This window comes from Carassius carassius, chromosome 18 (genome assembly GCF_963082965.1).
Source record: "Carassius carassius chromosome 18, fCarCar2.1, whole genome shotgun sequence".
Lineage (NCBI taxonomy): Eukaryota > Metazoa > Chordata > Actinopteri > Cypriniformes > Cyprinidae > Carassius > Carassius carassius.
Genome location: NC_081772.1, coordinates 28,559,204 through 28,584,203, shown reverse-complemented (window position 1 = coordinate 28,584,203; position 25,000 = coordinate 28,559,204). Strand labels below are relative to the sequence as shown.

The following is a 25,000-nucleotide window of genomic DNA, read 5'->3' as shown; positions in this document are numbered from 1 at the left end:
TTATACACTGAGGTACTATGTATTAATATATAATACACTGAGGTACTATGTATTCATATATAATACACTGTGACTGAGGTACTAACTATGTATTAATATATAATACACTGAGGTACTATGTATTCATATATAATACACTGAGGTACTATGTATTAATATATTATACACTGAGGTACTATGTACTAATATATAATACACTGAGGTACTATGTATTCATATATAATACACTGAGGTACTATGTATTCATATATTATATGTATTACAGAAATATATAATACACCGAGGTACTATGTATTAATATAGTATACACTGAGGTACTATGTATTAATAAATTATACACTGGCTAAAAATAGCTAGCCTATCATATAACGTTAGATTATACCTCGTACCGCTATATGGCTGAATTATGCATAATGTTAATTAGCCTATAGTATTGGGCACCAGTTTTTACCTGAGGTAAAATAATTTTGTCTGTTCATTGTCTGTTCATTGCATCTGTAATTCAATACATAGGCATAAAACTGTGCCTTTATTAACATTAACATGACGTTTTATGACGTAATATGGGGCTTGTGTTGTTTAAGTGAGCTATAATCGATAATAATCATAATGTGGGCTAATTGTAAGCCTATGTAATCGAAATGGTATGTAATAATCTGATTTTTATGGAGTTATGGCATATTATTATACCCACACACCACAATTCCTCCCAAAATATCAAACTATACCTTGTCCAAAAACACTGAGATGAAATATGTGCTATTTGAAATAAATGTATGAAATTGATTAACTACTCAGTTCTACTGAATAGTCACAAACTTTGTATTTTGCCACACGCTATCTTTTATTGGAAGATGGCTTCCAAGCACAAGAAGCACAGGGCTATGAGTGAGGGTGAATGGATGGCCCGCCTGCGCAGATTTGCCACACAGGGGGTCTGGCCTTCTGAGGAGGGAAACAGACCGGCACCACGCCAGAAGAAATGGCATGACCTGTATCAGAAGGTAAACTTGGGCATGTATATAAACACAGGAAAGCTATGTCATATATAGAAGGAGCAGATAGTTATGATTCACTGTCATATGTTACAGATTGAGAAGTGTCCACTGCAACACAGGGGGCAAATGTCTCTGTTTGGGGGGACACAGACATGTGACTGTGGTTTCCATATGAAAAAGGTATAAGAAGTGTTTCATAAAACTGTGATGTGTTGATGGTGTATTGTGTATTTTTGAATTTAATTTCCTTTTCTGTGAAACTGTAGCCTTCCAGTTTGGCCCCTGTGTCATCCACACCATCCACGTCACCACCTGTAACACCAGGGCAGTCAGGAACAACATCTGGAATGGCACCTTTAAAGCCTACTTTAACTTTGGCATCGGTAAATGCATGTCTTTGCAGATATTTATGTTATCATATGTTATAGCATTTTAAAATGCTTCACATAATGTTACTAATTTCTTTTTGTCAGTTTACAAAGCCACGGTATGGTGGGGCCCATGGTGCAGCTTTAAGGCCAAACCTAGGTGTGGCAAGGACGCATGCAACAAAGGTATATAGTCAAAGAATGACATTTCATTCCATAAAGATAAGCTGAGTTTATCTTATCATTGTTACTGCAATGCCTGATAATAATAGATTATTTCATTCAATATTGTAAACTGTGCTCTCTTAACCTTGCAGCCTATTAGCACTTCTGCATTGTCCAGCCCTGCATCTAGGACACCATCTCCTGCTCGCAGTCCCAGGCTGTATATTCAGACCGTCTCCCCCCTGTCTCTTCCTCCTTCTTCTGTCTATGAAGCCACCTCTGCTTCCTGTGCTCCAGGAGCTGCTTCTAGAGTTGTGAGAAACTCTTTAATTTTATCGTTTTCTTCACACTAATATTGTTGGATCACATAAATATGCTACATTTTGAAAAAATATTCCTCATAAGTGGCTTGTAATCATATCTACTGTATGTGTTTGCCTTTTTTAATACATTAGGAAGTGTCAGCCGCTGCCTCCTCTGGGACGTCCTCTGCTCCTCTCACCCCTGTGATCAGCTCCACCTGTGTTCCCTCTGCTGCTCCATCTGTGGCTGGATCCTCTGTTCAACCTGCCGAGGATAGGGTGACCGCTCCAGGTTCCGAATCTGGATGGCTTCCCACAAAGTTGATGAAAACCATACCACCACAGGATCAGAAATGGATTTCAGCAGCTTTGTGGAAGCAACATCGGCTTCGTACTGACCTGAAGCTGTGGTATGATCCACCAGAGCCAGCTCTGATCTATCACCAAGGCCCCGCTCCAGAGCGCTTCTTTACACACAGGCTTCTACTGTGGATGCCATACCACCTCTGGAAGGTCAGGCTGTCCTGTACTGTGTGTGGGAGACAGCTCACAGGCTATGGGGCACACAAGAGAGCCCGTCAGGTTCTGGATGTGGACCAGTACTACCTGATGATCACGGAGACTCTCTGGTGCAGTGGGTGCAAAACGGCCTTAATTTCCTCCAGCAAGGCCATCTTGGACCAGCTGGACTTAGCCCACAGACTGGAATTTAGGCTGATCCTAACTCGAAAGTGAGTATACTGAGACTATTTAGTTTTTGTAACAAATGTTTGTCATTTAAAACACACTTGAGATGAGCTGGTTTTAATGTTTGTGTCTTTCTGTCTCTCTTTCCCTTTGTTTTATTCAGGTATGCCTGTGACATGCGGGTCATAAGGTTCCTGAGGGAGAGGGCCCTGGGCAACAGCCCCTCTCGCTTAGTGAGGCAGCTGCGGGAGAACCACAGCGAGGAGTGGCTGAAGCGTCTTTGCAGATACCTTGGTGCCTGCTCAGACTTCATCTCCCAGCCAAGCCTGCTCCCTGTGAGGTTTCAGGAGCCACCTGAGCCCGAAACTATCCCCTCCCACAGGTGGATGCTGGCTGTTTATGGGCGAGATATCTTGTGCAGGATTGACCACATTCGCGCGTGTGTATGCTTGTGAGGGTGTGTTTATGTGAGAGAGAAGGAGGTGTTTGTAAATAAAAAAATAAAAAGAACTTTATTTCTACAACAGTATCCTTTGGCTTTTTTTTATCAAACCTATCTGGAAAACTTTTTACAAACTCACACAGATATTAAAATTACAAGAAAGGGACATAATGGTATTCCAGACAGATCCACAGGGTGTGAGAAGTGAGTGTCAGAAACATTTCTTTGATATAAAGGTTTATTATTATTATAAGCAGTAATAGTATCACATTCTTATTTTTATTCTTATTGCAACAAAGCATTAAAATTACAAGAAAGGGACAGAACTGTATAGCAGACAGGTCCACGGGATGTGAGAAGTGATTGGTAGAAACATTTCTTTGATATAAAGGTTTATTATTATTTATTATATGCAGTAGTAGTATCAAATTCTTATTTTAATTATTTGTATTGCAACAAAGCATTAAAATTACAAGAAAGGGACAGAATTGTAAAAACAATAAAATAAACATATGAAACCATTTGAAATTCCATATCATCATATGATATCGCAATATGATATATATGACCTTGGATAGATATGATATGACCTTGGATTCACAATCGAATTTCATCATAGAACGAATTAGATTGACAGATCCTTCTTGGCCAATGACGATACCACAATAATGTAAAGACCAATCGCGAATCAGCATTCATACTGTGGCGCGCAATTTGATACAGAGCATCTTCAACAGTAAGCAAAAATAAATATAGTTCAGTTAGAAAAAGAGTAATTTAAAAAAGATATTAAAGATTCTTATATTCAATGGTGAAATAATAAAACAAATAATACATTTCAAGAAACCACATATTATCATTTAATAAATACATTTTAACATGTATCCATACAATGAAAAATATGTTTTTATAAAATAACTGTTAAGGCATAAAAGCACATGAAATGTTTACATATGTGTTCATTCATTAAGGAAAGATTAGAAAATATATTGGGTGATTTCAACCTTGTCCGAGGTGGGACTCGAACCGATGTCATTCACGTCAGTGATTTGCCCATGAAATATATAAAAAGGCAATTTTCTATAATATATGAATACCGATCTACCAAAAATCACACAGAAGTGTGAAAGGTGGGTTTACCTTTTCCCTTTCCCTTCCCTTTCCTTTCCTTTTTCTTTTTTTCCTTCTCTTTTTCTTTCTTTTTCCTTCTTCTCCTTCTTCCCCTTCTTTTTCCTTCTCCCCCTCCTCAAACAGACTATTGTTCCCCAGCTTGAGAAGAGTCGGTAGAGCATAAGACTTTTAATCTGAGGGTCCAGGATTCAAGTCCCTGTTAGGGTGAAGGTCTATCTGCTTTTGGCGGAGTCACCTTGCTATCACTACGGTCCATCTCTTCTTCTGAATCTGTACTGGAGCGGTGTTCCTTCCTGCTCCAGGGTATCAGTGCACCTCCCTTGTTTGGCACACCTGATTCTGATGGTCAGCTCGTTAGCAAAGCGCGCTCACAGAGTGAGTAGAATAACACAGACCTCCGAATTGTGCAGTGCTGTCGGTCCCCAGGCCCAGCACTGAAAAACCCCATTACATAGGATGAGACATGGCAGCCTGATTTCTCCTCAGTGGGACTGCTGTTTTACCTGCTTCCAGGGCTAGCTTACAATCTCGGCTTGCTAGGTTGCAAGTAGGTCAGGCAGCAATGTGACACACAACAGGGCAGAAGGTGGTCTGCTTAATTCAAGTCCCTGTTTGGGCGAAGGTCAGTCTACTTTTTGGAGGCCTCAGCTTGCTATCACTACGGGTCCATCTCTTCTGCTGACTCTGTATTAGAGCGATGTTCCTTCCTTCTCCCGGGGATCAGTGCATCTCCCTTGTTCGGCACACATGATTCTGATGGTCAGCCCTTTAGGAAAGAGTGCTCACGGAGTGAGTAAAATAAGACAGACCTCCCATTTGTGCAGTGCTGTCGGTCCCCAGGGCCAGTACTGAAAAACCCCATTACATAGGATGAGACATGGCAGCCTGATTTCTCCTCAGTGGGACTGCTGTTTTAGCCGCTTCCAGGGCTAGCTTACAATCTCCGCTTGCTAGGTTGCATGTAGGTCAGGCAGCAGTGTTACACACAACATTGCAGAAGGTGGTCTGCTTAATTCAAGTCCCCGTTTGGGCGAAGGTCAGTCTTCTTTTTGTAGGCCTCAGCTTGCTATCACTACGGTCCATCTCATCTGCTGACTCTGTACTAGAGCGATGTTCCTTCATGCTCCCGGGGATCAGTGCATCTCCCTTGTTCGGCACACCTGATTCTGATGGTCAGCCCTTTAGGAAAGAGTGCTCACAGAGTGAGTAGAATAAGACAGACTTCCCAATTGTGCAGTGCTGTCGGTCCCCAGGGTCAGTACTGAAAAACCCCATTACATAGGATGAGACATGGCAGGCTTATTTCTCCTCAGTGGGACCGCTGTTTTACCCGCTTGCAGGGCTATCTTGCAATCTCCGCTTGCTGACTGAGCTGGGTTGGTTGCAAGTAGGTCAGGCAGCAGTGTTGGACACAAACTGAGCAGAAATTGGTCTACTCCCGTAGTCGTGGCCGAGTGGTTAAGGCGATGGACTAGAAATCCATTGGGGTCTCCCCTCGCAAGTTCAAATCCTGCCGACTAAACTGTTTGCTGAAGGCCATGAGGCAAAGCATCCATTCATTTTTCATGGTCCTCGCACTTATTTGCGAAATGTCCAGTCCCTCTTCGATGGACAAACATGCCGCTGCTGCTTCTTGTATCCGGGCTCCAGGGGTTCTCTTGGGTGAGCCAGTGGCACGCTGTGATCGTATAGTGGTTAATATTCTGCGTTGTGGCCGCAGCAACCGCGGTTCGAATCAGGGTCACGGCAACCCTTTGCCGTTGAGTATACTGGAAGGTTGAAAATGTTTTACCACCTCATCTTTCTGCGTGATTTTGTTTCTGAAGCTTGGCCTGTGCAGGGCGCCATCAGATAAGGGGGCTTGCTTTCAAACATTAGGCGTAGTCGTGGCCGAAAGGTTAAGGCGATGGACTTGAAATCCATTGGGGTCTCCCTGCGCAGGTTCGAACTCTGCCGACTACGGGAGGGATTTGCAGTATTGCTTTAGCTTTCTGTGACTGTAATTGTGCCATCTATGGTCCTTCGCTCTCTGTGCCATAACTATTTCTAGCTTTCATCCTTGTGACACCTGCGTCTCTTCTGGGCAGCTTGTTGTAAAATTGCTGCTTTATAAAAGGTGAGAAGCCAGTGCTCCACAAGAGCCTGGATAGCTCAGTTGGTAGAGCATCAGACTTTTAATCTGAGGGTCCAGGATTCAAGTCCCTGTTAGGGTGAAGGTCTATCTGCTTTTGGCGGAGTCACCTTGCTATCACTACGGTCCATCTCTTCTTCTGAATCTGTACTGGAGCGGTGTTCCTTCCTGCTCCAGGGTATCAGTGCACCTCCCTTGTTTGGCACACCTGATTCTGATGGTCAGCTCGTTAGGAAAGCGCGCTCACACAGTGAGTAGAATAAGACAGACCTCCGAATTGTGCAGTGCTGTCGGTCCCCAGGCCCAGCACTGAAAAACCCCATTACATAGGATGAGACATGGCAGCCTGATTTCTCCTCAGTGGGACTGCTGTTTTACCCGCTTCCAGGGCTAGCTTACAATCTCGGCTTGCTAGGTTGCAAGTAGGTCAGGCAGCAATGTGACACACAACAGGGCAGAAGGTGGTCTGCTTAATTCAAGTCCCTGTTTGGGCGAAGGTCAGTCTACTTTTTGGAGGCCTCAGCTTGCTATCACTACGGGTCCATCTCTTCTGCTGACTCTGTATTAGAGCGATGTTCCTTCCTTCTCCCGGGGATCAGTGCATCTCCCTTGTTCGGCACACATGATTCTGATGGTCAGCCCTTTAGGAAAGAGTGCTCACGGAGTGAGTAGAATAAGAAAGACCTCCCATTTGTGCAGTGCTGTCGGTCCCCAGGGCCAGTACTGAAAAACCCCATTACATAGGATGAGACATGGCAGCCTGATTTCTCCTCAGTGGGACTGCTGTTTTAGCCGCTTCCAGGGCTAGCTTACAATCTCCTCTTGCTAGGTTGCAAGTAGGTCAGGCAGCAGTGTTACACACAACATGGCAGAAGGTGGTCTGCTTAATTCAAGTCCCTGTTTGGGCGAAGGTCAGTCTTCTTTTTGTAGGCCTCAGCTTGCTATCACTACGGTCCATCTCTTCTGCTGACTCTGTATTAGAGCAATGTTCCTTCCTGCTCCCGGGGATCAGTGCATCTCCCTTGTTCGGCACACCTGATTCTGATGGTCAGCCCTTTAGGAAAGAGTGCTCACAGAGTGAGTAGAATAAGACAGACTTCCCAATTGTGCAGTGCTGTCGGTCCCCAGGGTCAGTACTGAAAAACCCCATTACATAGGATGAGACATGGCAGGCTGATTTCTCCTCAGTGGGAACGCTGTTTTACCCGCTTGCAGGGCTAGCTTGCAATCTCCGCTTGCTGACTGAGCTGGGTTGGTTGCATGTAGGTCAGGCAGCAGTGTTGGACACAAACTGAGCAGAAATTTGTCTACTCCCGTAGTCGTGGCCGAGTGGTTAAGGCGATGGATTAGAAATCCATTGGGGTCTCCCCGCGCAGGTTCGAATCCTGCCGACTCCGCTGTTTGCTGAAGGCAATTGTACAACAAGCTTTCTAACATTTTGCTTTCTAACATTAGGTGTAGTCGTGGCCGAGAGGTAAAGGCGATGGACTTGAAATCCATTGGGGTCTCCCTGCGCAGGTTCGAGCTCTGCCGACTACGGGAGGGCTTTGCAGTATTGCTTTAGCTTTCTGTGACGATAATTGTGCTTTCTGTGGTCCTTCGCTCTCTGTGCCATAACTGCTTCTAGCTTTCATCCTCGTGACACCTGCGTCTCTTCTAGGCAGCTTGTTGTAAAACAGCTGCTTTATTAAAGGTGAGAAGCCAGTGCTCCACGAGAGCCTGGATAGCTCAGTTGGTAGAGCATAAGACTTTTAATCTGAGGGTCCAGGGTTCAAGTCCCTGTTCGGGCGAAGATCTGTCTGCCTTTGGCAGAGTCACCTTGCTATCACTATGGTCCATCTCTTCTTCTGTACTGGAGCGGTGTTCCTTCCTGCTCCAGGGTATCAGTGCACCTCCCTTGTTTGGCACACCTGATTCTGATGGTCAGCTCGTTAGGAAAGCGCGCTCACAGAGTGAGTAGAATAAGACAGACCTCCGAATTGTGCAGTGCTGTCGGTCCCCAGGCCCAGAACTGAAAAACCCCATTACATAGGATGAGACATGACAGCCTGATTTCTCCTCAGTGGGACTGCTGTTTTACCCGCTTCCAGGGCTAGCTTACAATCTCGGCTTGCTAGGTTTTAAGTAGGTCAGGCAGCAATGTGACACACAACAGGGCAGAAGGTGGTCTGCTTAATGCAAGTCCCTGTTTGGGCGAAGGTCAGTCTTCTTTTTGTAGGCCTCAGCTTGCTATCACTACGGTCCATCTCATCTGCTGACTCTGTACTAGAGCGATGTTCCTTCCTGCTCCCGGGGATCAGTGCATCTCCCTTGTTCGGCACACCTGATTCTGATGGTCAGCCCTTTAGGAAAGAGTGCTCACAGAGTGAGTAGAATAAGACAGACTTCCCAATTGTGCAGTGCTGTCGGTCCCCAGGGTCAGTACTGATAAACCCCATTACATAGGATGAGACATGGCAGGCTGATATCTCCTTAGTGGGACCGTTGTTTTACCCGCTTGCAGGGCTAGCTTGCAATCTCCGCTTGCTGACTGAGCTGGGTTGGTTGCAAGTAGGTCAGGCAGCAGTGTTGGACACTAACTGAGCAGAAATTGGTTTACTGCCGTAGTCTTGGCCGAGTGGTTAAGGTGATGGACTAGAAATCCATTGGGGTCTCCCCACGCAGGTTCGAATCCTGCAGACTATGCTGTTTGCTGAAGGCCATGAGGCAAAGCATCCATGCATTTTTCATGGTCCTCGCACTTATTTGCGAAATGTCCAGTCCCTCTTCGATGATGAATCTGGGTCACGGCAACCCTTTGCCGTTGAGTATACGGGAAGGTTGAAAATTTTTTACCACCTCATCTTTCTGCGTGATTTTGTTTCTGAAGCTTGGCCTGTGCAGGGCGCCATCAGACAAGGGGACTTGCTTTCTAACATTAGGCGTAGTCGTGGCCGAGAGGTTAAGGCGATGGACTTGAAATAGATTGGGGTCTCCCTACGCAGGTTCGAACTCTTCCCATTTCCGGAAGGATTTGCAGTATTGCTTTAGCTTTCTGTGACTGTAATTGTGCCATCTATGGTCCTTCGCTCTCTGTGCCATAACTGCTTCTAGCTTTCATCCTCGTGACACCTACGTCTCTTCTGGGGAGCTTGTTGTATAATTGCTGATTTATAAAAGGTGAGAAGCCAGTGCTCCACAAGAACCCGGATAGCTCAGTCGGTAGAGCATCAGTCTTTTAATCTGAGGGTCCAGGGTTCAAATCCCTGTTAGGGTGAAAGTCTGTCTGCTTTTGGCGGAGTCACCTTGCTATCACTATGGTCCATCTCTTCTTCTGAATCTGTACTGGAGCGGTGTTCCTTCCTGCTCCAGGGTATCAGTGCACCTCCCTTGTTTGGCACACCTGATTCTGATGGTCAGCTCGTTAGGAAAGCGCGCTCACAGAGTGAGTAGAATAAGACAGATCTCCGAATTGTGCAGTGCTGTCGGTCCCCAGGCCCAGCACTGAAAAACCCCATTACATAGGATGAGACATGGCAGCCTGATTTCTCCTCAGTGGGACTGCTGTTTTACCCGCTTCCAGTGCTAGCTTACAATCTCGGCTTGCTAGGTTGCAAGTAGGTCAGGCAGCAATGTGACACACAACAGGGCAGAAGGTAGTCTGCTTAATTCAAGTCCCTGTTTGGGCGAAGGTCAGTCTACTTTTTGGAGGGCTCAGCTTGCTATCACTACGGGTCCATCTCTTCTGCTGACTCTGTACTAGAGCGATGTTCCTTTCTGCTCCCGGGGATCAGTGCATCTCCCTTTTTTCGGCAAACCTGATTCTGATGGTCAGCCCTTTAGGAAAGAGTGTTCATGGAGTGAGTAGAATAAGACAGACTTCCCAATTGTGCAGTGCTGTCGGTCCCCAGGGCCAGTACTGAAAACCCCATTACATAGGATGAGACATGGCAGGCTGATTTCTCCTCAGTGGGACCGCTGTTTTACCCGCTTGCAGGGCTAGCTTGCAATCTCCGCTTGCTGACTGAGCTGGGTTGGTTGCAAGTAGGTCAGGCAGCAGTGTTGGACACAAACTGAGCAGAAATTGGTCTACTGCCGTAGTCGTGGCCGAGTGCTTAAGGCGATGGACTAGAAATCCATTGGGGTCTCCCCGCGCAGGTTCGAATCCTGCCGACAACGCTGTTTGCTGAAGGCCATGAGGCAAAGCATCCATTCATTTTTCATGGTCCTCGCACTTATTTGCGAAATGTCCAGTCCCTCTTCGATGGACAAACATGCCGCTGCTGCTTCTTGTATCCGGGCTCCAGGGGCTGTCTTGGGTGAGCCAGTGGCACGCCGTGATCGTATAGTAGTTAGTACTCTGCGTTGTGGCATCAGCAACCCGGTTCGAATCCGGGTCATGGCAACCCCTTGCCGTTGATTATACGGGAAGGTTGAAAATTTTTTACCACCTCATCTTTCTGCGTGATTTTGTTTCTGAAGCTTGGCCTGTGCAGGGCGCCACCAGACAAGAGTGCTTGCTTTTTAACATTAGCCGTAGTCGTGGCCGAGAGGTTAAGGCGATGGACTTGAAATCCATTGGGGTCTCCCCACGCAGGTTCGAACTCTGCCGACTACGGGAGGGATTTGCAGTATTGCTTTAGATTTCTGTGACGGTAATTGTGCCTTCTATTGTCCTTCGCTCTCTGTGCCATAACTGCTTCTAGCTTTCATCCTCGTGACACCTGCGTCTCTTCTGGGCAGCTTGTTGTAAAACTGCTGCTTTATAAAAGGTGAGAAGCCAGTTCTCCACAAAAGCCCGGATAGCTCAGTCGGTAGAGCATCAGACTTTTAATCTGAAGGTCCAGGGTTCAAGTCCCTGTTCGGGTGAAGGTCTGTCTGCTTTTGGCGGAGTCACCTTGCTATCACTACGGTCCATCTCTTCTTCTGAATCTGTACCGGAGCGGTGTTCCTTCCTGCTCCAGGGTATCAGTGCACCTCCCTTGTTTGGCACACCTGATTCTGATGGTCAGCTCGTTAGGAAAGCGCGCTCACAGAGTGAGTAGAATAAGACAGACCTCCGAATTGTGCAGTGCTGTCGGTCCCCAGGCCCAGCACTGAAAAACGTCATTACATAGGATGAGACATGGCAGCCTGATTTCTCCTCAGTGGGACCGCTGTTTTACCCGCTTGCAGGGCTAGCTTGCATTCTCCGCTTGCTGACTGAGCTGGGTTGGTTACAAGTAGGTCAGGCAGCAGTGTTGGACACAAACTGAGCAGAAATTGGTCCACTCCCGTAGTCGTGACCGAGTGGTTAAGGCGATGGACTAGAAATCCATTGGGGTCTCCCCGCGCAGGTTCGAATCCTGCCGACTACGCTTTTTGCTGAAGGCCATGAGGCAAAGCATCCATGCATTTTTCACGGTCCTCGCACTTATTTGCGAAATGTCCAGTCCCTCTTCGATGGACAAACACGCCGCTGCTGCTTCTTGTATCCGGGCTCCAGGGGTTGTCTTGGTTGAGCCAGTGGCACGCCGTGATCGTATAGTGGTTAGTACTCTGCGTTGTGGCTGCAGCAACCCCGGTTCGAATCCGCGTCACGGCAACCCTTTGCCGTTGAGTATACGGGAAGGTTGAAATTTTTTACCACCTCATCTTTCTGCGTGATTTTGTTTCTGAAGCTTGGCCTGTGCAGGGCGCCACCAGACAAGGGCGCTTGCTTTTTAACATTAGGCGTAGTCGTGGCCGAGAGGTTAAGGCGATGGACTTGAAATCCATTGGGGTCTCCCCGCGCAGGTTCGAACTCTGCCGACTACGGGAGGGATTTGCAGTATTGCTTTAGATTTCTGTGACGGTAATTGTGCCTTCTATTGTCCTTCGCTCTCTGTGCCATAACTGCTTCTAGCTTTCATCCTCGTGACACCTGCGTCTCTTCTGGGCAGCTTGTTGTAAAACTGCTGCTTTATAAAAGGTGAGAAGCCAGTTCTCCACAAGAGCCCGGATAGCTCAGTCGGTAGAGCATCAGACTTTTAATCTGAGGGTCTAGGGTTCAAGTCCCTGTTTGGGTGAAGGTCTGTCTGCTTTTGGCGGAGTCACCATGCTATCACTACGGTCCATCTCTTCTTCTGAATCTGTACCGGAGCGGTGTTCCTTCCTGCTCCAGGGTATCAGTGCACCTCCCTTGTTTGGCACACCTGATTCTGATGGTCAGCTCGTTAGGAAAGCGTGCTCACAGAGTGAGTAGAATAAGACAGACCTCCGAACTGTGCAGTGCTGTCGGTCCCCAGGCCCAGCACTGAAAAACGTCATTACATAGGATGAGACATGGCAGCCTGATTTCTCTTAGAGCGATGTTCCTTCCTTCTCCAGGGGGTCAGTGCATCTTCCTTGTTCGGCACACATGATCCTGATGGTCAGCCCTTTAGGAAAGAGTGCTCACGGAGTGAGTAGAATAAGACAGACCTCCCATTTGTGCAGTGCTGTCGGTCCCCAGGGCCAGTACTGAAAAAGCCCATTACATAGGATGAGACATGGCAGCCTGATTTCTCCTCAGTGGGACTGCTGTTTTAGCCACTTCAAGGGCTAGCTTACAATCTCGGCTTGCTAGGTTGCAAGTAGGTCAGGCAGCAGTGTTACACACAACATGGCAGAAGGTGGTCTGCTTAATTCAAGTCCCTGTTTGGGCGAAGGTCAGTCTTCTTTTTGTAGGCCTCAGCTTGCTATCACTACGGTCTATCTCTTCTGCTGACTCTGTACTAGAGCGATGTTCCTTCCTGCTCCCGGGGATCAGTGCATCTCCCTTGTTTGGCACACCTGATTCTGATCGTCAGCTCTTTAGGAAAGAGTGCTCACAGAGTGAGTAGAATAAGACAGACTTCCCAATTGTGCAGTGCTGTCGGTCCCCAGGGCCAGTACTGAAAAACCCCATTACATAGGATGAGACATGGCAGCCTGATTTCTCCTCAGTGGGACCGCTGTTTTACCCGCTTGCAGGGCTAGCTTGCAATCTCCGCTTGCTGACTGAGCTGGGTTGGTTGCAAGTAGGTCAGACAGCAGTGTTGGACACAAACTGAGCAGAAATTGGTTTACTACCATAGTCGTGGCTGAGTGGTTAAGGCGATGGACTAGAACTCCATTGGGGTTTCCCCGCGCAGGTTTGAATCCTGCCGACTACGCTGAAGGCCATGAGGCAAAGCATCCATGCATTTTTCACGGTCCTCGCACTTATTTGCGAAATGTCCAGTCTCTCTTCGATGGACAAACACGCCGCTGCTGCTTCTTGTATCCGGGCTCCAGGGGCTGTCTTGGGTGAGCCAGTGGCACGCCGTGATCGTATAGCGGTTAGTACTCTGCGTTGTGGCCGCAGCAACCCCGGTTCGAATCCGTGTCACGGCAACCCTTTGCCGTTGATTATACGGGAAGGTTGAACATTTTTTACCACCTCATCTTTCTGCGTGATTTTGTTTCTGAAGCTTGGCCTGTGCAGGGCGCCACCAGACAAGGGTGCTTGCTTTTTAACATTAGCCGTAGTCGTGGCCGAGAGGTTAAGGCGATGGACTTGAAATCCATTGGGGTCTCCCCACGCAGGTTCGAACTCTGCCGACTACGGGAGGGATTTGCAGTATTGCTTTAGATTTCTGTGACGGTAATTGTGCCTTCTATTGTCCTTCGCTCTCTGTGCCATAACTGCTTCTAGCTTTCATCCTCGTGACACCTGCGTCTCTTCTGGGCAGCTTGTTGTAAAACTGCTGCTTTATAAAAGGTGAGAAGACAGTTCTCCACAAGAGCCCGGATAGCTCAGTCGGTAGAGCATCAGACTTTTAATCTGAGGGTCCAGGGTTCAAGTCCCTGTTTGGGTGAAGGTCTGTCTGCTTTTGGCGGAGTCACCTTGCTATCACTACGGTCCATCTCTTCTTCTGAATCTGTACCGGAGCGGTGTTCCTTCCTGCTCCAGGGTATCAGTGCACCTCCCTTGTTTGGCACACCTGATTCTGATGGTCAGCTCCTTAGGAAAGCGCGCTTACAGAGTGAGTAGAATAAGACAGACCTCCGAATTGTGCAGTGCTGTCGGTCCCCAGGCCCAGCACTGAAAAACGTCATTACATAGGATGAGACATGGCAGCCTGATTTCTCTTAGAGCGATGTTCCTTCCTTCTCCAGGGGGTCAGTGCATCTTCCTTGTTCGGCACACATGATTCTGATGGTCAGCCCTTTAGGAAAGAGTGCTCACGGAGTGAGTAGAATAAGACAGACCTCCCATGTGGGGAGTCGTGGCCTAATGGTTAGAGAGTCGGACTCCCAATCGAAAGGTTGTGAGTTCGAGTCCCGGGCCGGCAGGAATTGTGGGTGGGGGGAGTGCATGTACAGTTCTCTCTCCACCTTCAATACCACGACTTAGGTTCCCTTGAGCAAGGCATTGAACCCCCAACTGCTCCCTGGGTGCCGCAGCATAAATGGCTGCCCACTGCTCCGGGTGTGTGCTCACAGTGTGTGTGTGTTCATTGCTCTGTGTGTGTGCATTTCAGATGGGTTAAATGCAGAGCACAAATTCTGAGTATGGGTCACCATACTTGGCTGAATGTCACTTCACTCACTCATTAACCATTTGTGCAGTGCTGTCGGTCCCCAGGGCCAGTACTGAAAAAGCCCATTACATAGGATGAGACATGGCAGCCTGATTTCTCCTCAGTGGGACTGCTGTTTTAGCCACTTCAAGGGCTAGCTTACAATCTCGGCTTGCTAGGTTGCAAGTAGGTCAGGCAGCAGTGTTACACACAACATGGCAGAAGATGGTCTGCTCAATTCAAGTCCCTGTTTGGGCGAAGGTCAGTCTTCTTTTTGTAGGCCTCAGCTTGCTATCACTACGGTCCATCTCTTCTGCTGACTCTGTACTAGAGCGATGTTCCTTCCTGCTCCCGGGGATCAGTGCATCTCCCTTGTTCGGCAAACCTGATTCTGATGGTCATCCCTTTAGGAAAGAGTGCTCACAGAGTGAGTAGAATAAGACAGACTTCCCAATTGTGCAGTGCTGTCGGTCCCCAGCGCCAGTACTGAAAAACCCCATTACATAGGATGAGACATGGCAGCCTGATTTCTCCTCAGTGGGACCGCTGTTTTACCCGCTTGCAGGGCTAGCTTGCATTCTCCGCTTGCTGACTGAGCTGGGTTGGTTGCAAGTGGTCAGGCAGCAGTGTTGGACACAAACTGAGCAGAAATTGGTCCACTCCCATAGTCGTGGCCGAGTGGTTAAGGCGATGGACTAGAAATCCATTGGGGTCTCCTCGCGCAGGTTCGAATCCTGCCGACTACGCTTTTTGCTGAAGGCCATGAGGCAAAGCATCCATGCATTTTTCACGGTCCTCGCACTTATTTGCGAAATGTCCAGTCCCTCTTCGATGGACAAACACGAAGCTGCTGCTTCTTGTATCCGGGCTCCAGGGGCTGTCTTGGTTGAGCCAGTGGCACGCCGTGATCGTATAGTGGTTAGTACTCTGCGTTGTGGCTGCAGCAACCCCGGTTCGAATCCGTGTCACGGCAACCCTTTGCCGTTGAGTATACGGGAAGGTTGAAATTTTTTACCACCTCATCTTTCTGCGTGATTTTGTTTCTGAAGCTTGGCCTGTGCAGGGCGCCACCAGACAAGGGTGCTTGCTTTTTAACATTAGCCGTAGTCGTGGCCGAGAGGTTAAGGCGATGGACTTGAAATCCATTGGGGTCTCCCCACGCAGGTTCGAACTCTGCCGACTACGGGAGGGATTTGCAGTATTGCTTTAGATTTCTGTGACGGTAATTGTGCCTTCTATTGTCCTTCGCTCTCTGTGCCATAACTGCTTCTAGCTTTCATCCTCGTGACACCTGCGTCTCTTCTGGGCAGCTTGTTGTAAAACTGCTGCTTTATAAAAGGTGAGAAGCCAGTTCTCCACAAGAGCCCGGATAGCTCAGTCGGTAGAGCATCAGACTTTTAATCTGAGGGTCCAGGGTTCAAGTCGCTGTTTGGGTGAAGGTCTGTCTGCTTTTGGCGGAGTCACCTTGCTATCACTACGGTCCATCTCTTCTTCTGAATCTGTACCGGAGCGGTGTTCCTTCCTGCTCCAGGGTATCAGTGCACCTCCCTTGTTTGGCACACCTGATTCTGATGGTCAGCTCGTTAGGAAAGCGCGCTCACAGAGTGAGTAGAATAAGACAGACCTCCGAATTGTGCAGTGCTGTCGGTCCCCAGGCCCAGCACTGAAAAACGTCATTACATAGGATGAGACATGGCAGCCTGATTTCTGTTAGAGCGATGTTCTTTCCTTCTCCAGGGGGTCAGTGCATCTTCCTTGTTCGGCACACATGATCCTGATGGTCAGCCCTTTAGGAAAGAGTGCTCACGGAGTGAGTAGAATAAGACAGACCTCCCATTTGTGCAGTGCTGTCGGTCCCCAGGGCCAGTACTGAAAAAGCCCATTACATAGGATGAGACATGGCAGCCTGATTTCTCCTCAGTGGGACTGCTGTTTTAGCCACTTCAAGGGCTAGCTTACAATCTCGGCTTGCTAGGTTGCAAGTAGGTCAGGCAGCAGTGTTACACACAACATGGCAGAAGGTGGTCTGCTTAATTCAAGTCCCTGTTTGGGCGAAGGTCAGTCTTCTTTTTGTAGGCCTCAGCTTGCTATCACTACGGTCCATCTCTTCTGCTGACTCTGTACTAGAGCGATGTTCCTTCCTGCTCCCGGGGATCAGTGCATCTCCCTTGTTTGGCACACCTGATTCTGTTTGTCAGCTCTTTAGGAAAGAGTGCTCACAGAGTGAGTAGAATAAGACAGACTTCCCAATTGTGCAGTGATGTCGGTCCCCAGGGCCAGTACTGAAAAACCCCATTACATAGGATGAGACATGGCAGCCTGATTTCTCCTCAGTGGGACCGCTGTTTTACCCGCTTACAGGGCTAGCTTGCAATCTCCGCTTGCTGACTGAGCTGGGTTGGTTGCAAGTAGGTCAGACAGCAGTGTTGGACACAAACTGAGCAGAAATTGGTTTACTACCATAGTCGTGGCTGAGTGGTTAAGGCGATGGACTAGAAATCCATTGGGGTTTCCCCGCGCAGGTTTGAATCCTGCCGACTACGCTGAAGGCCATGAGGCAAAGCATCCATGCATTTTTCACGGTCATCGCACTTATTTGCGAAATGTCCAGTCTCTCTTCGATGGACAAACACGCCGCTGCTGCTTCTTGTATCCGGGCTCCAGGGGCTGTCTTGGGTGAGCCAGTGGCACGCCGTGATCGTATAGTAGTTAGTACTCTGCGTTGTGGCCTCAGCAACCCGGTTCGAATCCGGGTCACTGCAACCCCTTGCCGTTGATTATACGGGAAGGTTGAAAATTTTTTACCACCTCATCTTTCTGCGTGATTTTGTTTCTGAAGCTTGGCCTGTGCAGGGCGCCACCAGACAAGGGTGCTTGCTTTTTAACATTAGCCGTAGTCGTGGCCGAGAGGTTAAGGCGATGGACTTGAAATCCATTGGAGTCTCCCCACGCAGGTTCGAACTCTGCCGACTACGGGAGGGATTTGCAGTATTGCTTTAGATTTCTGTGACGGTAATTGTGCCTTCTATTGTCCTTCGCTCTCTGTGCCATAACTGCTTCTAGATTTCATCCTCGTGACACCTGCGTATCTTCTGGGCAGCTTGTTGTAAAACTGCTGCTTTATAAAAGGTGAGAAGCCAGTTCTCCACAAGAGCCCGGATAGCTCAGTCGGTAGAGCATCAGACTTTTAATCTGAGGGTCCAGGGTTCAAGTCCCTGTTCGGGTGAAGGTCTGTCTGCTTTTGGCGGAGTCACCTTGCTATCACTACGGTCCATCTCTTCTTCTGAATCTGTACCGGAGCGGTGTTCCTTCCTGCTCCAGGGTATCAGTGCACCTCCCTTGTTTGGCACACCTGATTCTGATGGTCAGCTCGTTAGGAAAGCGCGCTCACAGAGTGAGTAGAATAAGACAGACCTCCGAATTGTGCAGTGCTGTCGGTCCCCAGGCCCAGCACTGAAAAACGTCATTACATAGGATGAGACATGGCAGCCTGATTTCTCTTAGAGCGATGTTCCTTCCTTCTCCAGGGGGTCAGTGCATCTTCCTTGTTCGGCACACATGATCCTGATGGTCAGCCCTTTAGGAAAGAGTGCTCACGGAGTGAGTAGAATAAGACAGACCTCCCATTTGTGCAGTGCTGTCGGTCCCCAGGGCCAGTACTGAAAAAGCCCATTACATAGGATGAGACATGGCAGCCTGATTTCTCCTCAGTGGGACTGCTGTTTTAGCCACTTCAAGGGCTAGCTTACAATCTCGGCTTGCTAGGTTGCAAGTAGGTCAGGCAGCAGTGTTACACACAACATGGCAGAAGGTGGTCTGCTTAATTCAAGTCCCTGTTTGGGCGAAGGTCAGTCTTCTTTTTGTAGGCCTCAGCTTGCTATCACTACGGTCCATCTCTTCTGCTGACTCTGTACTAGAGCGATGTTCCTTCCTGCTCCCGGGGATCAGTGCATCTCCCTTGTTCGGCACACCTGATTCTGATCGTCAGCTCTTTAGGAAAGAGTGCTCACAGAGTGAGTAGAATAAGACAGACTTCCCAATTGTGCAGTGCTGTCGGTCCCCAGGGCCAGTACTGAAAAACCCCATTACATAGGATGAGACATGGCAGCCTGATTTCTCCTCAGTGGGACCGCTGTTTTACCCGCTTGCAGGGCTAGCTTGCATTCTCCGCTTGCTGACTGAGCTGGGTTGGTTGCAAGTAGGTCAGGCAGCAGTGTTGGACACAAACTGAGCAGAAATTGGTCCACTCCCGTAGTCGTGGCCGAGTGGTTAAGGCGATGGACTAGAAATCCATTGGGGTCTCCTCGCGCAGGTTCGAATCCTGCCGACTACGCTTTTTGCTGAAGGCCATGAGGCAAAGCATCCATGCATTTTTCACGGTCCTCGCACTTATTTGCGAAATGTCCAGTCCCTCTTCGATGGACAAACACGCCGCTGCTGCTTCTTGTATCCGGGCTCCAGGGGCTGTCTTGGTTGAGCCAGTGGCACGCCGTGATCGTATAGTGGTTAGTACTCTGCGTTGTGGCTGCAGCAACCCCGGTTCGAATCCGCGTCACGGCAACCCTTTGCCGTTGAGTATACGGGAAGGTTGAAATTTTTTACCACCTCATCTTTCTGCGTGATTTTGTTTCTGAAGCTTGGCCTGTGCAGGGCGCCACCAGACAAGGGTGCTTGCTTTTTAACATTAGCCGTAGTCGTGGCCGAGAGGTTAAGGCGATGGACTAGAAATCCATTGGGGTCTCCCCACGCAGGTTCGAACTCTGCCGACTACGGGAGGGATTTGCAGTATTGCTTTAGATTTCTGTGACGGTAATTGTGCCTTCTATTGTCCTTCGCTCTCTGTGCCATAACTGCTTCTAGCTTTCATCCTCGTGACACCTGCGTATCTTCTGGGCAGCTTGTTGTAAAACTGCTGCTTTATAAAAGGTGAGAAGCCAGTTCTCCACAAGAGCCCGGATAGCTCAGTCGGTAGAGCATCAGACTTTTAATCTGAGGGTCCAGGGTTCAAGTCCCTGTTCGGGTGAAGGTCTGTCTGCTTTTGGCGGAGTCACCTTGCTATCACTACGGTCCATCTCTTCTTCTGAATCTGTACCGGAGCGGTGTTCCTTCCTGCTCCAGGGTATCAGTGCACCTCCCTTGTTTGGCACACCTGATTCTGATGGTCAGCTCGTTAGGAAAGCGCGCTCACAGAGTGAGTAGAATAAGACAGACCTCCGAATTGTGCAGTGCTGTCGGTCCCCAGGCCCAGCACTGAAAAACGTCATTACATAGGATGAGACATGGCAGCCTGATTTCTCTTAGAGCGATGTTCCTTCCTTCTCCAGGGGGTCAGTGCATCTTCCTTGTTCGGCACACATGATTCTGATGGTCAGCCCTTTAGGAAAGAGTGCTCACGGAGTGAGTAGAATAAGACAGACCTCCCATGTGGGGAGTCGTGGCCTAATGGTTAGAGAGTCAGACTCCCAATCGAAAGGTTGTGAGTTCGAGTCCCGGGCCGGCAGGAATTGTGGGTGGGGGGAGTGCATGTACAGTTCTCTCTCCACCTTCAATACCACGACTTAGGTTCCCTTGAGCAAGGCATTGAACCCCCAACTGCTCCCTGGGTGCCGCAGCATAAATGGCTGCCCACTGCTCCGGGTGTGTGCTCACAGTGTGTGTGTGTTCATTGCTCTGTGTGTGTGCATTTCAGATGGGTTAAATGCAGAGCACAAATTCTGAGTATGGGTCACCATACTTGGCTGAATGTCACTTCACTCACTCATTAACCATTTGTGCAGTGCTGTCGGTCCCCAGGGCCAGTACTGAAAAAGCCCATTACATAGGATGAGACATGGCAGCCTGATTTCTCCTCAGTGGGACTGCTGTTTTAGCCACTTCAAGGGCTAGCTTACAATCTCGGCTTGCTAGGTTGCAAGTAGGTCAGGCAGCAGTGTTACACACAACATGGCAGAAGATGGTCTGCTCAATTCAAGTCCCTGTTTGGGCGAAGGTCAGTCTTCTTTTTGTAGGCCTCAGCTTGCTATCACTACGGTCCATCTCTTCTGCTGACTCTGTACTAGAGCGATGTTCCTTCCTGCTCCCGGGGATCAGTGCATCTCCCTTGTTCGGCAAACCTGATTCTGATGGTCATCCCTTTAGGAAAGAGTGCTCACAGAGTGAGTAGAATAAGACAGACTTCCCAATTGTGTAGTGCTGTCGGTCCCCAGCGCCAGTACTGAAAAACCCCATTACATAGGATGAGACATGGCAGCCTGATTTCTCCTCAGTGGGACCGCTGTTTTACCCGCTTGCAGGGCTAGCTTGCATTCTCCGCTTGCTGACTGAGCTGGGTTGGTTGCAAGTGGTCAGGCAGCAGTGTTGGACACAAACTGAGCAGAAATTGGTCCACTCCCATAGTCGTGGCCGAGTGGTTAAGGCGATGGACTAGAAATCCATTGGGGTCTCCTCGCGCAGGTTCGAATCCTGCCGACTACGCTTTTTGCTGAAGGCCATGAGGCAAAGCATCCATGCATTTTTCACGGTCCTCGCACTTATTTGCGAAATGTCCAGTCCCTCTTCGATGGACAAACACGAAGCTGCTGCTTCTTGTATCCGGGCTCCAGGGGCTGTCTTGGTTGAGCCAGTGGCACGCCGTGATCGTATAGTGGTTAGTACTCTGCGTTGTGGCTGCAGCAACCCCGGTTCGAATCCGTGTCACGGCAACCCTTTGCCGTTGAGTATACGGGAAGGTTGAAATTTTTTACCACCTCATCTTTCTGCGTGATTTTGTTTCTGAAGCTTGGCCTGTGCAGGGCGCCACCAGACAAGGGTGCTTGCTTTTTAACATTAGCCGTAGTCGTGGCCGAGAGGTTAAGGCGATGGACTTGAAATCCATTGGGGTCTCCCCACGCAGGTTCGAACTCTGCCGACTACGGGAGGGATTTGCAGTATTGCTTTAGATTTCTGTGACGGTAATTGTGCCTTCTATTGTCCTTCGCTCTCTGTGCCATAACTGCTTCTAGCTTTCATCCTCGTGACACCTGCGTCTCTTCTGGGCAGCTTGTTGTAAAACTGCTGCTTTATAAAAGGTGAGAAGCCAGTTCTCCACAAGAGCCCGGATAGCTCAGTCGGTAGAGCATCAGACTTTTAATCTGAGGGTCCAGGGTTCAAGTCGCTGTTTGGGTGAAGGTCTGTCTGCTTTTGGCGGAGTCACCTTGCTATCACTACGGTCCATCTCTTCTTCTGAATCTGTACCGGAGCGGTGTTCCTTCCTGCTCCAGGGTATCAGTGCACCTCCCTTGTTTGGCACACCTGATTCTGATGGTCAGCTCGTTAGGAAAGCGCGCTCACAGAGTGAGTAGAATAAGACAGACCTCCGAATTGTGCAGTGCTGTCGGTCCCCAGGCCCAGCACTGAAAAACGTCATTACATAGGATGAGACATGGCAGCCTGATTTCTCTTAGAGCGATGTTCTTTCCTTCTCCAGGGGGTCAGTGCATCTTCCTTGTTCGGCACACATGATCCTGATGGTCAGCCCTTTAGGAAAGAGTGCTCACGGAGTGAGTAGAATAAGACAGACCTCCCATTTGTGCAGTGCTGTCGGTCCCCAGGGCCAGTACTGAAAAAGCCCATTACATAGGATGAGACATGGCAGCCTGATTTCTCCTCAGTGGGACTGCTGTTTTAGCCACTTCAAGGGCTAGCTTACAATCTCGGCTTGCTAGGTTGCAAGTAGGTCAGGCAGCAGTGTTACACACAACATGGCAGAAGGTGGTCTGCTTAATTCAAGTCCCTGTTTGGGCGAAGGTCAGTCTTCTTTTTGTAGGCCTCAGCTTGCTATCACTACGGTCCATCTCTTCTGCTGACTCTGTACTAGAGCGATGTTCCTTCCTGCTCCCGGGGATCAGTGCATCTCCCTTGTTTGGCACACCTGATTCTGTTTGTCAGCTCTTTAGGAAAGAGTGCTCACAGAGTGAGTAGAATAAGACAGACTTCCCAATTGTGCAGTGATGTCGGTCCCCAGGGCCAGTACTGAAAAACCCCATTACATAGGATGAGACATGGCAGCCTGATTTCTCCTCAGTGGGACCGCTGTTTTACCCGCTTACAGGGCTAGCTTGCAATCTCCGCTTGCTGACTGAGCTGGGTTGGTTGCAAGTAGGTCAGACAGCAGTGTTGGACACAAACTGAGCAGAAATTGGTTTACTACCATAGTCGTGGCTGAGTGGTTAAGGCGATGGACTAGAAATCCATTGGGGTTTCCCCGCGCAGGTTTGAATCCTGCCGACTACGCTGAAGGCCATGAGGCAAAGCATCCATGCATTTTTCACGGTCATCGCACTTATTTGCGAAATGTCCAGTCTCTCTTCGATGGACAAACACGCCGCTGCTGCTTCTTGTATCCGGGCTCCAGGGGCTGTCTTGGGTGAGCCAGTGGCACGCCGTGATCGTATAGTAGTTAGTACTCTGCGTTGTGGCCTCAGCAACCCGGTTCGAATCCGGGTCACTGCAACCCCTTGCCGTTGATTATACGGGAAGGTTGAAAATTTTTTACCACCTCATCTTTCTGCGTGATTTTGTTTCTGAAGCTTGGCCTGTGCAGGGCGCCACCAGACAAGGGTGCTTGCTTTTTAACATTAGCCGTAGTCGTGGCCGAGAGGTTAAGGCGATGGACTTGAAATCCATTGGAGTCTCCCCACGCAGGTTCGAACTCTGCCGACTACGGGAGGGATTTGCAGTATTGCTTTAGATTTCTGTGACGGTAATTGTGCCTTCTATTGTCCTTCGCTCTCTGTGCCATAACTGCTTCTAGATTTCATCCTCGTGACACCTGCGTATCTTCTGGGCAGCTTGTTGTAAAACTGCTGCTTTATAAAAGGTGAGAAGCCAGTTCTCCACAAGAGCCCGGAGAGCTCAGTCGGTAGAGCATCAGACTTTTAATCTGAGGGTCCAGGGTTCAAGTCCCTGTTCGGGTGAAGGTCTGTCTGCTTTTGGCGGAGTCACCTTGCTATCACTACGGTCCATCTCTTCTTCTGAATCTGTACCGGAGCGGTGTTCCTTCCTGCTCCAGGGTATCAGTGCACCTCCCTTGTTTGGCACACCTGATTCTGATGGTCAGCTCGTTAGGAAAGCGCGCTCACAGAGTGAGTAGAATAAGACAGACCTCCGAATTGTGCAGTGCTGTCGGTCCCCAGGCCCAGCACTGAAAAACGTCATTACATAGGATGAGACATGGCAGCCTGATTTCTCTTAGAGCGATGTTCCTTCCTTCTCCAGGGGGTCAGTGCATCTTCCTTGTTCGGCACACATGATCCTGATGGTCAGCCCTTTAGGAAAGAGTGCTCACGGAGTGAGTAGAATAAGACAGACCTCCCATTTGTGCAGTGCTGTCGGTCCCCAGGGCCAGTACTGAAAAAGCCCATTACATAGGATGAGACATGGCAGCCTGATTTCTCCTCAGTGGGACTGCTGTTTTAGCCACTTCAAGGGCTAGCTTACAATCTCGGCTTGCTAGGTTGCAAGTAGGTCAGGCAGCAGTGTTACACACAACATGGCAGAAGGTGGTCTGCTTAATTCAAGTCCCTGTTTGGGCGAAGGTCAGTCTTCTTTTTGTAGGCCTCAGCTTGCTATCACTACGGTCCATCTCTTCTGCTGACTCTGTACTAGAGCGATGTTCCTTCCTGCTCCCGGGGATCAGTGCATCTCCCTTGTTCGGCACACCTGATTCTGATCGTCAGCTCTTTAGGAAAGAGTGCTCACAGAGTGAGTAGAATAAGACAGACTTCCCAATTGTGCAGTGCTGTCGGTCCCCAGGGCCAGTACTGAAAAACCCCATTACATAGGATGAGACATGGCAGCCTGATTTCTCCTCAGTGGGACCGCTGTTTTACCCGCTTGCAGGGCTAGCTTGCATTCTCCGCTTGCTGACTGAGCTGGGTTGGTTGCAAGTAGGTCAGGCAGCAGTGTTGGACACAAACTGAGCAGAAATTGGTCCACTCCCGTAGTCGTGGCCGAGTGGTTAAGGCGATGGACTAGAAATCCATTGGGGTCTCCTCGCGCAGGTTCGAATCCTGCCGACTACGCTTTTTGCTGAAGGCCATGAGGCAAAGCATCCATGCATTTTTCACGGTCCTCGCACTTATTTGCGAAATGTCCAGTCCCTCTTCGATGGACAAACACGCCGCTGCTGCTTCTTGTATCCGGGCTCCAGGGGCTGTCTTGGTTGAGCCAGTGGCACGCCGTGATCGTATAGTGGTTAGTACTCTGCGTTGTGGC

The 25,000-nt window shown here is 48.9% G+C and overlaps 23 non-coding genes across 23 annotated transcripts; all 23 read left to right on the top strand.

Annotated features, from left to right (window-relative positions):
- The first annotated feature begins 7,539 nt into the window (after positions 1–7,539).
- Positions 7,540–7,621, top strand: trnas-aga (transfer RNA serine (anticodon AGA)). The gene has a single exon. It is a non-coding gene; the product is annotated as a tRNA-Ser (tRNA).
- A 60-nt stretch (positions 7,622–7,681) lies between these two features.
- Positions 7,682–7,763, top strand: trnas-uga (transfer RNA serine (anticodon UGA)). Its single transcript has one exon. It is a non-coding gene; the product is annotated as a tRNA-Ser (tRNA).
- Positions 7,764–7,941: 178 nt separating this feature from the next.
- trnak-uuu (transfer RNA lysine (anticodon UUU)) lies at positions 7,942–8,014 on the top strand. The gene has a single exon. It is a non-coding gene; the product is annotated as a tRNA-Lys (tRNA).
- An 813-nt stretch (positions 8,015–8,827) lies between these two features.
- Positions 8,828–8,909, top strand: trnas-aga (transfer RNA serine (anticodon AGA)). The gene has a single exon. It is a non-coding gene; the product is annotated as a tRNA-Ser (tRNA).
- Positions 8,910–10,739: 1,830 nt separating this feature from the next.
- On the top strand, positions 10,740–10,821 carry trnas-uga (transfer RNA serine (anticodon UGA)). The gene has a single exon. It is a non-coding gene; the product is annotated as a tRNA-Ser (tRNA).
- A 178-nt stretch (positions 10,822–10,999) lies between these two features.
- trnak-uuu (transfer RNA lysine (anticodon UUU)) lies at positions 11,000–11,072 on the top strand. Its single transcript has one exon. It is a non-coding gene; the product is annotated as a tRNA-Lys (tRNA).
- Positions 11,073–11,478: 406 nt separating this feature from the next.
- On the top strand, positions 11,479–11,560 carry trnas-aga (transfer RNA serine (anticodon AGA)). Its single transcript has one exon. It is a non-coding gene; the product is annotated as a tRNA-Ser (tRNA).
- Positions 11,561–11,917: 357 nt separating this feature from the next.
- Positions 11,918–11,999, top strand: trnas-uga (transfer RNA serine (anticodon UGA)). Its single transcript has one exon. It is a non-coding gene; the product is annotated as a tRNA-Ser (tRNA).
- Positions 12,000–12,177: 178 nt separating this feature from the next.
- trnak-uuu (transfer RNA lysine (anticodon UUU)) lies at positions 12,178–12,250 on the top strand. Its single transcript has one exon. It is a non-coding gene; the product is annotated as a tRNA-Lys (tRNA).
- Positions 12,251–13,275: 1,025 nt separating this feature from the next.
- On the top strand, positions 13,276–13,357 carry trnas-aga (transfer RNA serine (anticodon AGA)). Its single transcript has one exon. It is a non-coding gene; the product is annotated as a tRNA-Ser (tRNA).
- Positions 13,358–13,708: 351 nt separating this feature from the next.
- trnas-uga (transfer RNA serine (anticodon UGA)) lies at positions 13,709–13,790 on the top strand. The gene has a single exon. It is a non-coding gene; the product is annotated as a tRNA-Ser (tRNA).
- Positions 13,791–13,968: 178 nt separating this feature from the next.
- On the top strand, positions 13,969–14,041 carry trnak-uuu (transfer RNA lysine (anticodon UUU)). Its single transcript has one exon. It is a non-coding gene; the product is annotated as a tRNA-Lys (tRNA).
- A 1,369-nt stretch (positions 14,042–15,410) lies between these two features.
- On the top strand, positions 15,411–15,492 carry trnas-aga (transfer RNA serine (anticodon AGA)). Its single transcript has one exon. It is a non-coding gene; the product is annotated as a tRNA-Ser (tRNA).
- A 357-nt stretch (positions 15,493–15,849) lies between these two features.
- trnas-uga (transfer RNA serine (anticodon UGA)) lies at positions 15,850–15,931 on the top strand. The gene has a single exon. It is a non-coding gene; the product is annotated as a tRNA-Ser (tRNA).
- Positions 15,932–17,207: 1,276 nt separating this feature from the next.
- trnas-aga (transfer RNA serine (anticodon AGA)) lies at positions 17,208–17,289 on the top strand. Its single transcript has one exon. It is a non-coding gene; the product is annotated as a tRNA-Ser (tRNA).
- A 610-nt stretch (positions 17,290–17,899) lies between these two features.
- Positions 17,900–17,972, top strand: trnak-uuu (transfer RNA lysine (anticodon UUU)). Its single transcript has one exon. It is a non-coding gene; the product is annotated as a tRNA-Lys (tRNA).
- A 1,025-nt stretch (positions 17,973–18,997) lies between these two features.
- Positions 18,998–19,079, top strand: trnas-aga (transfer RNA serine (anticodon AGA)). Its single transcript has one exon. It is a non-coding gene; the product is annotated as a tRNA-Ser (tRNA).
- Positions 19,080–19,436: 357 nt separating this feature from the next.
- trnas-aga (transfer RNA serine (anticodon AGA)) lies at positions 19,437–19,518 on the top strand. Its single transcript has one exon. It is a non-coding gene; the product is annotated as a tRNA-Ser (tRNA).
- A 178-nt stretch (positions 19,519–19,696) lies between these two features.
- On the top strand, positions 19,697–19,769 carry trnak-uuu (transfer RNA lysine (anticodon UUU)). Its single transcript has one exon. It is a non-coding gene; the product is annotated as a tRNA-Lys (tRNA).
- A 1,369-nt stretch (positions 19,770–21,138) lies between these two features.
- Positions 21,139–21,220, top strand: trnas-aga (transfer RNA serine (anticodon AGA)). Its single transcript has one exon. It is a non-coding gene; the product is annotated as a tRNA-Ser (tRNA).
- Positions 21,221–21,577: 357 nt separating this feature from the next.
- trnas-uga (transfer RNA serine (anticodon UGA)) lies at positions 21,578–21,659 on the top strand. The gene has a single exon. It is a non-coding gene; the product is annotated as a tRNA-Ser (tRNA).
- Positions 21,660–22,935: 1,276 nt separating this feature from the next.
- Positions 22,936–23,017, top strand: trnas-aga (transfer RNA serine (anticodon AGA)). Its single transcript has one exon. It is a non-coding gene; the product is annotated as a tRNA-Ser (tRNA).
- A 1,708-nt stretch (positions 23,018–24,725) lies between these two features.
- Positions 24,726–24,807, top strand: trnas-aga (transfer RNA serine (anticodon AGA)). The gene has a single exon. It is a non-coding gene; the product is annotated as a tRNA-Ser (tRNA).
- Positions 24,808–25,000: the final 193 nt, after the last annotated feature.